Genomic DNA, 12,500 nt, shown 5'->3' on the forward strand with positions numbered 1-12,500 from the left:
GTTGGAGCTGTAGTTGGCATTGGAGTTGGCGTTGGAGTTGGCGTTAGCGTTGGTGTTGGCGTTGGAGTTGTTGTAGCACTGGCGTTGGCGTTGGTTTGGCGTTGGAGTTGGAGATGGCGTTGGCGTTGGCGTTGGCGTTGGCGTTGGCGTTGGCGTTGGCGTTGGCGTTGGCGTTGGCGTTGGCGTTGGCGTTGGCGTTGGCGTTGGCGTTGGCGTTGGCGTTGGCGTTGGCGTTGGCGTTGGCGTTGGCGTTGGCGTTGGCGTTGGCGTTGGCGTTGGCGTTGGCGTTGGCGTTGGCGTTGGCGTTGGCGTTGGCGTTGGCGTTGGCGTTGGCGTTGGCGTTGGCGTTGGCGTTGGCGTTGGTTTGGCGTTGGGGTTGGAGATGGTGTTAGCGCTGGCATTGGCGTTGGCATTGGCATTGGCATTGGCGTTGGTTTTGGCTTTGGCTTTTGCTTTTGCTTTGGCTTTGGCGTTGGCTTTGGCTTTGGCGTTGGCGTTGGCGTTGGCGTTGGCGTTGGCGTTGGTGTTGGTGTTGGTGTTGGTGTTGGTGTTGGTGTTGGTGTTGGTGTTGGTGTTGGTGTTGGTGTTGGTTTTGGTGGTGGTGTTGATGTTGATGTTGGTGTTGATGTTGGTGTTGGTGTTGGTGTTGGTGTTGGTGTTGGTGTTGGTGTTGGTGTTGGTGTTGGTGTTGGTGTTGGTGTTGGTGTTGGTGTTGATGTTGGTGTTGGTGTTGGTGTTGGTGTATCATCTGTTTACCACAGTCAGTCCCAGGGCCATCTTGAGTGCTTTCGTCAGATTTTTTAATCTATGTTAAGAGCGTGCTGTGCATAATTGTCCTAAAAGTAGGACAAAGTTTTCCCTTTTTTTCCGCTTTGTTGGTGTGTCCTCAAGAACTCTTTTGCTATTTACACCTCCAACTGGCGTATGAGCGATAGGTTAGAGGTACCGAAAGACTTTATTCAGAGGAGAGAAGATGGGGCGAGGCGGCGTTGTCCCCAGATTTGAGGAAGTTAAGCTTGTCTTACTTATCTATCATCACCCGGCCATTCCTCTGATCTTTTCAAGTAACACCGTTCCCAAGAACGTTTCTTTTTTCAAGTGTCCACACCCTGTCTTATTTTTCTTACATTGGTGCTACACATGCTATCTTCCAGTTATCTGGTATCTTCCTTTCCTTCACACTTGGTACGCAGTCCCTACAGTCACATATGGAAATCCTGCCTTATGTAGTACTATATATATTTAGAAATATCTCCTGTATATCACCACTCCGCAGCGCATCTGTGCTCTTTCTTGCATTCTCAGCAGATATTCAGCCATTCGTTTGTTTGTTATCGCGTCTTACAAAGTTACGTTTCATATCTCCTTTCCTTTTTTCATTTAGGAAGTTCGCTGTATTGAGGTCAGCAAACCTACAAATTTAATTCATCGAAAGCTATTCGTTCTCGGGTGTTCTTGGTCTTCTGGTTTCTGATGTGGTCTGTCTCTCGATCTTGGTGTCGCCAAAGACACCTCTGGGCCTCGGTTTGAGGTCTTCGACATCAGCGTCGCCTTGCCGCCACATCCTCAAGGTCTTCAGGGAGTCGTCGGATTTATCTTTATGAAGAGCGTTGCCTTTACCGCTTTAGTGTCGTTTGCCCGTCAAGCCATTTTATCTTCTTGGCTTCTCCCACCCCCGCCCCACCCCGCCCCCTCGGCTCGTCGTCTTCTTATTTTCTCCCACGTCTTTATCTCATTATCGTTGTCATCAAACTATTTGCTTTATGACCTTCAGGATTTCGTTACTAGTTTTTTATGCACTATTATTTCGTAATTGGTGTTATTTTTATATCTTAAATTCTTAGCTTCGTCCGATTGTATTTATCGTAACGTTGTTATCTATGATAACTTAGCAATTTGTGGCTTATCTCATGTTTACCATTTTATTATCGTTTTCATATTTTTCTTGTCCCTTTATGGTCTAGCTTTAGGGTGATATTCATCGTATTGTGATATTTACTATCTCTGTCGTTACGTCTATTTACTTCACTTCATTGCTTTTTGCGCCCGTTTTGTCTTTCACGAAAATTACATCTCTGTTATCTTCATCATTGCATCGTTACTGTCATCTCAAGAACACTGTTTTATTGAGCTCACCAAGCTTTGACTTTGTTTTTTATGTAGAGTGAGTGACTGCAGCTTTCAGAATCATGGGCCCAATTATTATTTTGTTTTAGTATGGTTTTCTTAATGAATAACATCGTTACCATCATCACTACCATCGTAGTAATAATGTCACCTTATTACATTTACCGCTTTCATTACCATCATTGGCACAACCATTGCTACTATCAATGTATCTCTTTGCATTACATTCACTATCTCTGTAACAATTACCGTCACTACACATAGCTACTGTCGCCATCATTATCCTTTTGAAACCTGTTATAGACATTTCCATTGATCCAATGACACTAACAGTCCTTGAAATGCCCTTAACAAAAAGCGATATATAAAAAATATATGAAAAAGAAATACAGTTCATCCTAGAGAAGTTTCTGTCTTCTCCCTCGTCTTCCTTTTTTTTTTTTTTTTTTTTTTTTTTTTTTTTTTTTTTTTTTTGAGCTCTGGCCATTAACGTCCACATCACCAGTAGTGTCCGTTCACTTAAATATGGCGAAGAAGCCCCGCCCCCTTGCACAATCACCCTTTCCTAATTGGCTGAGACACCATCACTCCAGACAAAAAAAAAGGGCATCTCATTATGATTTCCACGTTTTGTGGGAAACTGAACGTTTCTAGAACGTTATCTACATCTTCATGGTATGTCATTAATAAACAGGTTGGTCTACTTTGTCCCATTTCGACATACCCTCCGCCTGAACACGAGCGCACATTCACACTTTTCTCATTTCGCGCATGTACGCGCCGCACCTCCGCCTGCTACTTGTCATGCATTATGGGAGCGAGTCATGCATCAGCGGCACACGGCGGCGGCCGCCGGAATGACAAAAAACCGCTCCGTTCCCATTCATCTTGGTCGTCCCAAGTTTAGATAGATTTCCCGCGGAGTGGTCACACAGACATCAGAATCCTACCGAATATGAATAGACACCCCCCCTACCCCCGTGCAAAGGACTGTTTGTGAGTCACGCACACGCACGCACGCATGCACACGCACACACATATACGCACGTACGCATGCAAGCGCACACACAAATTCACACGCACGCATGCACCCGCACACACACATACGCATGCACGCATGCACGCGCACATACACACACACACACACACACACACGCGCACACACACGCATGCACACACACATACACACACACACACACACACACACCTCGTGGCGCAGTGGTTAGAGTTCCCGGCTACCATTACGGCGGTCCGGGTTCGAATCCCGCCCAGGGCTGAAATAGTTTCGGTATCGCTGCGCTGCGAGTTGTTACTCCAACTCTCGTGGGCGGGCACCTGGGTGTGTGTGTGCGTGTAAGGTCAGCATTACCCAAAGATCGGTCCTATATGAGCTCTGAACTCTCTTCCGGGAGAGAAATAGCTGTCGACTACGAGTCCAACACGTGATCCAAAAACATGGTGAATCACACACACACACACAAACACTACCTGGGATCCTTGATACACTCAACAAGCCAAGTCTGCTTGGACGTCACTATTTAATTCATCCAATAACTTTGACCGTTACAATTTAGTGCCACCCTTTAAGGGCGTGAGATTTTATTTCCGTGCACCAACAATTTCTCTCCTCCACCACCCTTTTCTCCAATCAGAAGGACTGTTACACTGTTTAAAGCAATACTGCTTACGCAAGCAATCTTGTCACGAAGTGAAGTGGCTTTAGTGTTAACAATTCGTAACATCAGCAACAATTTCGATACCCTAGCTTGTGATTACAAACATTAGGCAGTGAGCGAGATGATACAACTCTGCAACTCCGTAGCGACCATTGTTTTCAAAACATATAAGTCGTAAAAAGGAATTTCTCGCCACCTACCCCTCTATCTACCTACTTGTCTACTTTAATCTACCAGCCTCTTACAAGCGTCCTCCCTCCTCCTCCTCTCCGAAGTTCGTACAAAATTTCGTCAGACGATTTTAATCCGTCGAATGCTGGCTCTCTCTCCTATTGGGGAGGCTTGAGTTGCTAATTCCATCTGTGCACTAATGTTCTGGTCACTAACGTCAGGTGATTCTATATAACTGATGGTCGCCATCCCACACCTCGACGGGACGAAGAGATTAAAAAGATCTCTGGCATGATGGCACGCAGTCGAACAATTCTTTCCTCTTTGCTTAGCTCTGTCAGAGACTGAGTGAGAGTCTGAGCGAGAGAGGAAGAGAGCGAGAGAGAGAGAGAGAGAGAGAGAGAGAGAGAGAGAGAGAGAGAGAGAGAGAGAGAGAAATATGTACGAATCTATGTATGTATGTATGTATGTATGTATGTATGTATGTATGTATGTATGTATGTATGTATGTATGTATGTATGTATGTATGTATGTATGTATGTATGTATGTATGTATGTATGTATGTATGTATGTATGTATGTATGTATGTATGCATGTATGCATGTATGCATGCATGCATGCATGTATGTATGTATGTATGTATGTATGTATGTATGTATGTATGTATGTATGTATGTGTGTGTGTGTGTGTGTGTGTATGTATGTATGTATGTATGTGTGTGTGTATGTATGTATGTATGTATGTATGTATGTATGTATGTATGTATGTATGTATGTATGTATGTATGTATGTATGTATGTATGCATGCATGCATGCATGCATGCATGTATGTATGTATGTATGTATGTATGTATGTATGTATGTATCTCAAATCATCCAAGTAGTGTATTTCAGTCTCTGAGAAAGCAAATAAGATTCTAGGACTAATTGCGCGATCTTTTGACTTCAAAAGTCCATTACTCATTAACAAGCTATATAAATTGTTAGTTCGTCCACATTTGGAATATGCTGTTTCCGTATGGTCACCGAATCTCATTAAAGACATTGACAGATTGGAAAAAGTACAACGTCGAGCCACAAAACTGATTCCAAATATCAAAAATAACTCATACGAAAATCGACTAAAACATATGAATCTGTTTTCCCTAAAAAAGCGAAAACTCAGAGGTGACTTGATACAGGTCTTTAAGATTCTAAAGGGAATTGGCAACATCAAAAGTGACTGAATGAGAATCAGACAAGAAACAATGATCTCAAATTGTCCGGAAATAGATTTGTTTGTTTTTTTTGTTATCATTTGTCTTTTTATTTATTATTTGCTTAATTTTCATTTATTATTAGTTATACGTCAGTTTCTTATTATTTTCTATTTAACTGTTTGTTTATTATTTAACTATACCCATGCATTTATTTATGTATTTTATTTATTATTCACATTATTATAGTTTTCATTTATTCATTTATCTATTTATCATTATTATGAATTTTTATCGCATCCGACCTAGATATGGACCAAAAGGTCTCCTGTCGGAATGCTCCGCCTTTGAAATCCTTTGTAATCCTTTGTATGTATGTATGTATGTGTGTGTGTGTGTGTGTGTGTGTGTGTGTGTGTGTGTGTGTGTGTGTGTGTGTGTGTGTGTGTGTGTGTGTGTGTGTGTGTGTGTGTGTGTGTGTGTGTGTGTGTGTGTGTGTGTGTGTGTCTGTGTGTGTGTGTGTGTGTGTGTGTGTGTGTGTGTGTGTGTGTGTGTGTGTGTGTGTGTGTGTGTGTGTGTGTGTGTGTGTGTGTGTGTGTGTGTGTGTGTGTGTGTGTGTGTGTGTGTGTGTGTGTGTGTGTGTGTGTGTGTGTGTGTGTGTGTGTGTGTGTGTGTGTGTGTGTGTGTGTGTGTGTGTGTGTGTGTGTGTGTGTGTGTGTGTGTGTGTGTGTGTATTTACCTAGTTGTACCTAGTTGTATTTTACGGGAAGGGGAGCTATGCTCGTAATGTCCCGTTTTCATATCTTATTTTATCTAAACTATTTGTGTGTGTGTGTGTGTGTGTGTGTGTGTGTGTGTGTGTGTGTGTGTGTGTGTGTGTGTGTGTGTGTGTGTGTGTGTGTGTGTGTGTGTGTGTGTGTGTGTGTGTGTGTGTGTGTGTGTGTGTGTGTGTGTGTGTGTGTGTGTGTGTGTGTGTGTGTGTGTGTGTGTGCGCGCGCGCAGAAGTGTGAATGTAATTTACCTCATCATTGAAGAAAAGGCTCACAACCATTTAATTTGATCAAGAGAGGGCTTAACCCCAACCTAATAACCTCGCTTGGCAGCAGCCAGAATAGAGTCAAGTCGGCCTTTCAACTCCATAGAGTTAAAACAATTACCCAAGCCCCAATTTCGAGGTGAGGGAGCCTCGGCGGCGGCGCCGGCGTTATCCTTACAATATATCAAGCCACGTGACGAGGCGCCAAGAGTGTGTTCCACCTTCCTGCTCCTCCCTTCCCTCTCTCCCCCTTTCCCTTCCTCCTTCCCTCCTTCCCTCCCTCTATCTCTTCCTCACTTCTTCCCTCTCCCTTCCCTTCCCTTCCTCCTCCTTCACTCTTTCCCTATCCCCTTCTCTTCCTCCTCCTTCACTCTTTCCCTACCCCCTTCTCTTCCTCTTTCCCTCCTTCCTTCCCTTACCCATCATTAATTCATGCCTTCTTTTATTCTTTTCCTCCTTCCACTCCCTCCCTCACTCACTCTCTCCCTTCCTCCCTTTCTTCTTTCCTCCCTCCGTCTCCAACGTTTCCCCATGGATTTCAGTACCTACTTGTCCTCCTCTCTCTCCGTCTCCCTCATTTCCTCTCCCTCTCCCTCTCTCTCTCTCTCTCTCTCTCTCTCTCTCTCTCTCTCTCTCTCTCTCTCTCTCTCTCTCTCTCTCTCTCTCTCTCTCTCTCTCTCTCTCTCTCTCTCTCTCTCTCTCTCTCTCTCTCTCTCTCTCTCTCTCTCTCTCTCTCTCTCTCTCTCTCTCTCTCTCTCTCTCTCTCTCTCTCTCTCTCTCTCTCTCTCTCTCTCTCTCTCTCTCTCTCTCTCTCTCTCTCTCTCTCTCTCTCTCTCTCTCTCTCTCTCTCTCTCTCTCTCTCTCTCTCTCTCTCTCTCTCTCTCTCTCTCTCTCTCTCTCTCTCTCTCTCTCTCTCTCTCTCTCTCTCTCTCTCTCTCTCTCTCTCTCTCTCTCTCTCTCTCTCTCTCTCTCTCTCTCTCTCTCTCTCTCTCTCTCTCTCTCTCTCTCTCTCTCTCTCTCTCTCTCTCTCTCTCTCTCTCTCTCTCTCTCTCTCTCTCTCTCTCACTTTATTTAATTTTTCCCTATTCTTTCCACCAGTCTTCTTCCTCTACCTTTACAACTCTTGCCATCTACCTCATCTTGTCAACCTCTCCCCGTTCCCTCTCTCCCTCCCTCCCTCCCTCCCTCGCTCCCTCCGTAGACGTTTTCCGTCATTTTCACCTTCCTCCTAGTGTTTACTTCACCACCAACCTTTCTCCTCTCCTCGCTCCTCCTATACTCTCCCCTCTCCCCTCCCCCCTCCATCCTCCTCCTTCTCCTAATGACCGCAATTACACTCGTACTCATATTGTCAGAGGAACTAAATAGGACTGGCCTCACCCTTCCATCCTCTCCCCCCACACACACACTTCTTATATTGCCTCCATATCAATCTCAGTCACCCGCTCACTCTCACACGAGCAGGACACGGGTTCGACACTCTGGTACCGAGCGCCTTCCCGTACCCCCTGGGACCTCGCTCGTCCAACTTTTATGTCCTCGCATAACGCGCTTGCACTACAACATAGCCCCTGTGGTTTTTTAAAATTGTTGGAACTGCATTCGTGGAGGAACCCACATTCCCGGTCATTTTTCGCGCACCCTAGCACACCGGCATAGGTTTGAGCTCATAGGGCATCGCTAGACTGTGTCAAACCCACCCCCACAGGGGCAAAGGCCATGGCGGCCTCTCTGTCTCCGAACAGGAAAAAACGCCGACCCGACGACGCCGACGATGAGGAGAGGGCACCGGAATCCACTCACAACACCCAAAACTCCAGGCTCCCCACCTACAAGGTCCACCACACGGACGGCTTCGACTCGCCCTTCGACGTCGTCCGAGCCCTCGAGATTGGCCCCTTACAAGGAAAGCTAGTTAACTTCAGACTACTGCATGATGGCACGGTCATTCTTATCCCCCGCCACCAAAATGTAGTCGACATTCTCGACGAGGTCGAGGAGATCCATGGACACAGGCCAAATATCACGAAGCATCTCCCGGAGGATCGGACGACCAAGATGATGGTTTACAACTTCGATGCCAAATTGGGGCTACTAACGTGTCAGCCCAGGATCATCAACGCCAAGTGGCTACTCGACAAATTCAAAGGAACAACCCCCCAGGTGATCATTGAAGTCAAGGGAGACCCCATCAGTACGTTAGACTTAGGAGGATGGGGGTAAATATCACGTGGGCACGTACATTCCCGATCCCCTCAGGTGCTTCAGGTGCCAAAAATATGGCCACCACCAAAAACAATGTAGAGCACGTCTTCCCCGCTGTGGCATCTGCAGCCGCCCACACTTAACAGACACTTACCTCGCAAAATTCAAAAACGGGGACACTGACCTCCAAGCCAGATGCCCCAACTGTACAAAGAAACACCACGGTGAGGAAGACTGAGGCCGTGCAGTGTTATCAGAGGGCTGCGAAACGGGAAGATTTCGTCCCGGCGCCACCAGGAACCTTCGTATGGGGGAGCAAGAAGCACCCCCCCTCCACTTCAGGTCAAACCATCCCCTACCACCCCAAACATTGATAGCGTGGACACCTTCCCCGACTTACCCGCGACCCGCCCTCCCATTGTCAACACGGCTCCCCCATCCCACAGACAGCAAGTGACCGCAGCACGACGTTCGGCCGCGAACCTTGATAAAACGGACGCCCACCGCCGACCTGCTACAACCACTGCTTCCTCGATTCCCATCGATGCCGCGCCACTCGTTACCCGAGAAACACAGTCGCCCACAACGTCTCCCGCAACCTTGCCCGCTCCCACACCCACAACCGCTGTGGCGCACCCTACTCCCTCCGTAGTGCCGACCCCTTCGCCCGCTCCTATTGTCCTGGAGGAGAGTGACTTCAAGGAAATTCTCTCCACAGTTATCGAGGGGGTTCAGGCAGCTCTCGGCCACAAAGCCCTTGACAGCAAGAGCACCGATACCATTATCAAGAACACCATGGAAATAATCAGCCGCCGACGGGCGAAACGCACACACACGAGGGCGAACCGACCCTCCTCTACCCATCGTCACAAAGCACAATCAAAACTAAACCACCAGAGCGACAACACCCCCTCCCCCCCACTACCTAGACCAGCCCTGTCCGCGACCACCCCTTCACCCAACTCGGTCAGCTCAGACAGCCCTGCCACTACCCCATCCGCCGAACCCCCACCCCCATTGACCTAGCTGAACTCCCTCCCCCTCCGCGGCAGAACGACGATGACAGCTGCATCTCCTCAGCACCATCCACTTCCGGTGCCACCCGGGGCGACGGAAGTGAGTCAGACATGGACACAGAGGTTACCGATAATGCCTCTCTTCAATAACACTGAGCTAAGCGTCCTTCAGTGGAACATTAACGGGTTCCTTCGCAAAAGATCATATCTACTGGCTATCGCTCAGCAATACGATTTTGACATCATTCTACTACAGGAAACACTACTTAGGGAGGAGGCACGATTCCCGGGATACCACACCTTCTTACTGCGCAGCGACACCACAAGAGGCTGCATGGTACTCGTCAAGGACAGCCTACCCTGCAGCGAAGACACCAACCCCATATACTGTGGCGATGGCGTGGAGGCTCATGCGGTTCTCGTACAACGAGGCCATGAAACCTTCACCGTCTACAACTTGTACAGGGGCCGTCAAGCGGTCCTGGACCTTAGGGAAGTGAGCACCCTTGCTGGGGACAGACTCCTCATCCTCGGAGGGGATTTTAATGCTCACCATCCATCTCTGTCATCCACACAGGGCCCCAATGCTGCAGGGAATCACCTACACCATACACTGACTTCCTCCTCCCACATCGCCTTGCTGAACGACGGCTCCCCGATTCATGCACGGGGAGGCAGGCTTGACCTAACCCTTGTGACTGCCACTCTCTCCTCCCGCGCAAGATGGGAGGTCCACCCCGTTGTCACCAGTGACCACTTCGCCGTATGCACGTACATACGAGATGTGGCTCCCCCACCGGTGGTGCCACACATCCCGCGGTGGAACACATCCAAGGCCAACTGGCCTCTCTTCTCCAACGCCCTGGCGTCCTGGGCAACTGAGTACAACCCCTCAACTTGGGACGTCGACAGCTTGGAGGCGGACCTCTCAACCGCCCTCCACGCTGTCGCGAGAGATACGATTTCACTGCAGGGACAGCCCACCCGGAGGCACAAGAACCACTGGTACTACAACGAGGAAATGAGAGAGGCTAACCACAGGGTGTGCATGTTCCGTCGCGCCTTCAGACGGAACAGGACGCAGGTCAATCTTGCCAACCTCCGAGCAGCCGTTCGTGAAGCGCATCCCACGGCTACACGTGTCAGGGTCAACAAATTCCATGAGTGGTGCGAGAGCTTCAACGCCCACACCTCCCTCTCCGAGCTCTGGCGCAAACTTCATATAGCCACTAACAGGTCTAGCCCACGTCTAACCCACCATGCACCAACCGAAGAGGCACAGCGGCTGGTAGAGGAATTCGCCTCTCGAACCAGCAGTGCCTTCTTGCCGCAGCGCACCCACGAGATGCAACAACAGCTGCGGGAAAAAAGGATTCACCACGTCGGGGACATGATGGCTCAGACGGACGAGACCGACGAAGAATTCACTCTCGGAGAACTCATGGCCGCCCACAGACCTAATAAGGACACCGCTCCCTGCGAGGACGGAGTCACCTACTCCATGCTGGCACACCTCGGACCTGCAGGAGATGAGGACTTCCTCCGCGTGATCAATGCGTCCTGGAGAACTGGGAGACTGCCCACAGCCTGGAAGACGGCCACAATAGTACCAATCCCCAAGCCCAAGGAACCCGGTACCTACCGCCCCATCAGCCTGGTCAGCTGTATGGGAAAAACAGCAGAAAGGATGGTACTCAACAGATTGCTATGGAAACTAGGTCCGTTGCATGAGCATATCTTTGCTTATCGCAAGGGCACTGATACGGCCCATAGCATTGCCACCCTTCTAGCGGCAGTGAGCAGCGAGCCCTCCATCAAAATTTTTCTCGATCTGGAAAAGGCCTTTGAGCTAGCCAGTCCTCTGGCGATCCAGGACACTCTCGCATGCAAAGGTGAGAGAGGAAGACTTCTCACCTGGATAGCCGACTACCTGTCACGCACATCTGCGCGCGTGCGCTTCCAAGGCCACATGTCGGAGCCCACGGTGCTAGAGAATGGTACACCACAGGGAGGGGTCCTCAGTCCGACCCTTTTCAACGTGCTTATCTCCAACGTACTGAAGCTCCCCCTCCTCCACGGGTGCAAAATCATTTCCTACGCCGATGATCTAGCTCTCATCATTGCTGGGAAGCAACGATGCCACGACAGGGCACAGAGCTGCCTCGACGCCGTCGCAGCGGAATGCGTCAGGATCGGGCTCAAAATATCCCCTCGGAAGTCTAAAGCCATGGCATTCGGACTCGGACGAGGAAAGGAACCCCTCGTTGCTCAAGGATTCGCGCTGGACTGGGTCACGCAATTCCAGTACCTGGGCGTATGGCTCGATAGGGGCCTCACCTTCAACAGGGAAATATCCTACCTCAGAGAAAGAATGACGGCCAGAACCACAGTGATGAGGGCCATGTGCGGAAGAGCACTTGGTGCCACACATCAAGTCCTACGCACGTACTACGTACAAGCGGTGCGTTCTATCGCCGACTACGCAGCCCCGGCTCTCCTTACTGTGGACGTGGACAAACTCCAAAGGCTTGAGACATGCCAGAATGAAGCGGCTAGAGTTATCCTGGGAGCACAACGGTGGTACAAAATTCTCAACCTCCAGCGGGAAGCCTCGCTCCCTCCTCTCCAACTCAGGATAAGAATGCTCGGGGCGGACTTTGTTGCCCGCGCACTCCACCCCCGCGACGAGACAGGTCTAAGTCGGGACATCTACTCCTCACTTGCACGCGCAGACACACTGCAACGCCCCAACACTTGGCTCTCACACGCGGCCAAGCTCCTGGATTCCTTCCAACTACGGCAACCTCTCCTCGAGAAGGGCATCCCAAAATCCCACCCGGACTTCAAATGCCCGCCTCCGTGGGCACCAGCTCCCGTGACCTTTAAATTTACGTCACTCCCGGGGGAAAAAGGGCGCATGCCACCCGGACAAAGCGCGTGTATTAGCAAATAACGGCATCCGGGCACTGACGCGACCTGGTCATACAGTGTATTTTACAGACGGGTCCGTCGAACAACGCAGCCCAAACACGGCTGGAGCTGCCTTCGTCACTGATGGACACATCTTCGG

This window comes from Oratosquilla oratoria, chromosome 31, assembly GCF_046742065.1.
Source record: "Oratosquilla oratoria isolate Oo_2021 chromosome 31, ASM4674206v1, whole genome shotgun sequence".
NCBI lineage: Eukaryota > Metazoa > Arthropoda > Malacostraca > Stomatopoda > Squillidae > Oratosquilla > Oratosquilla oratoria.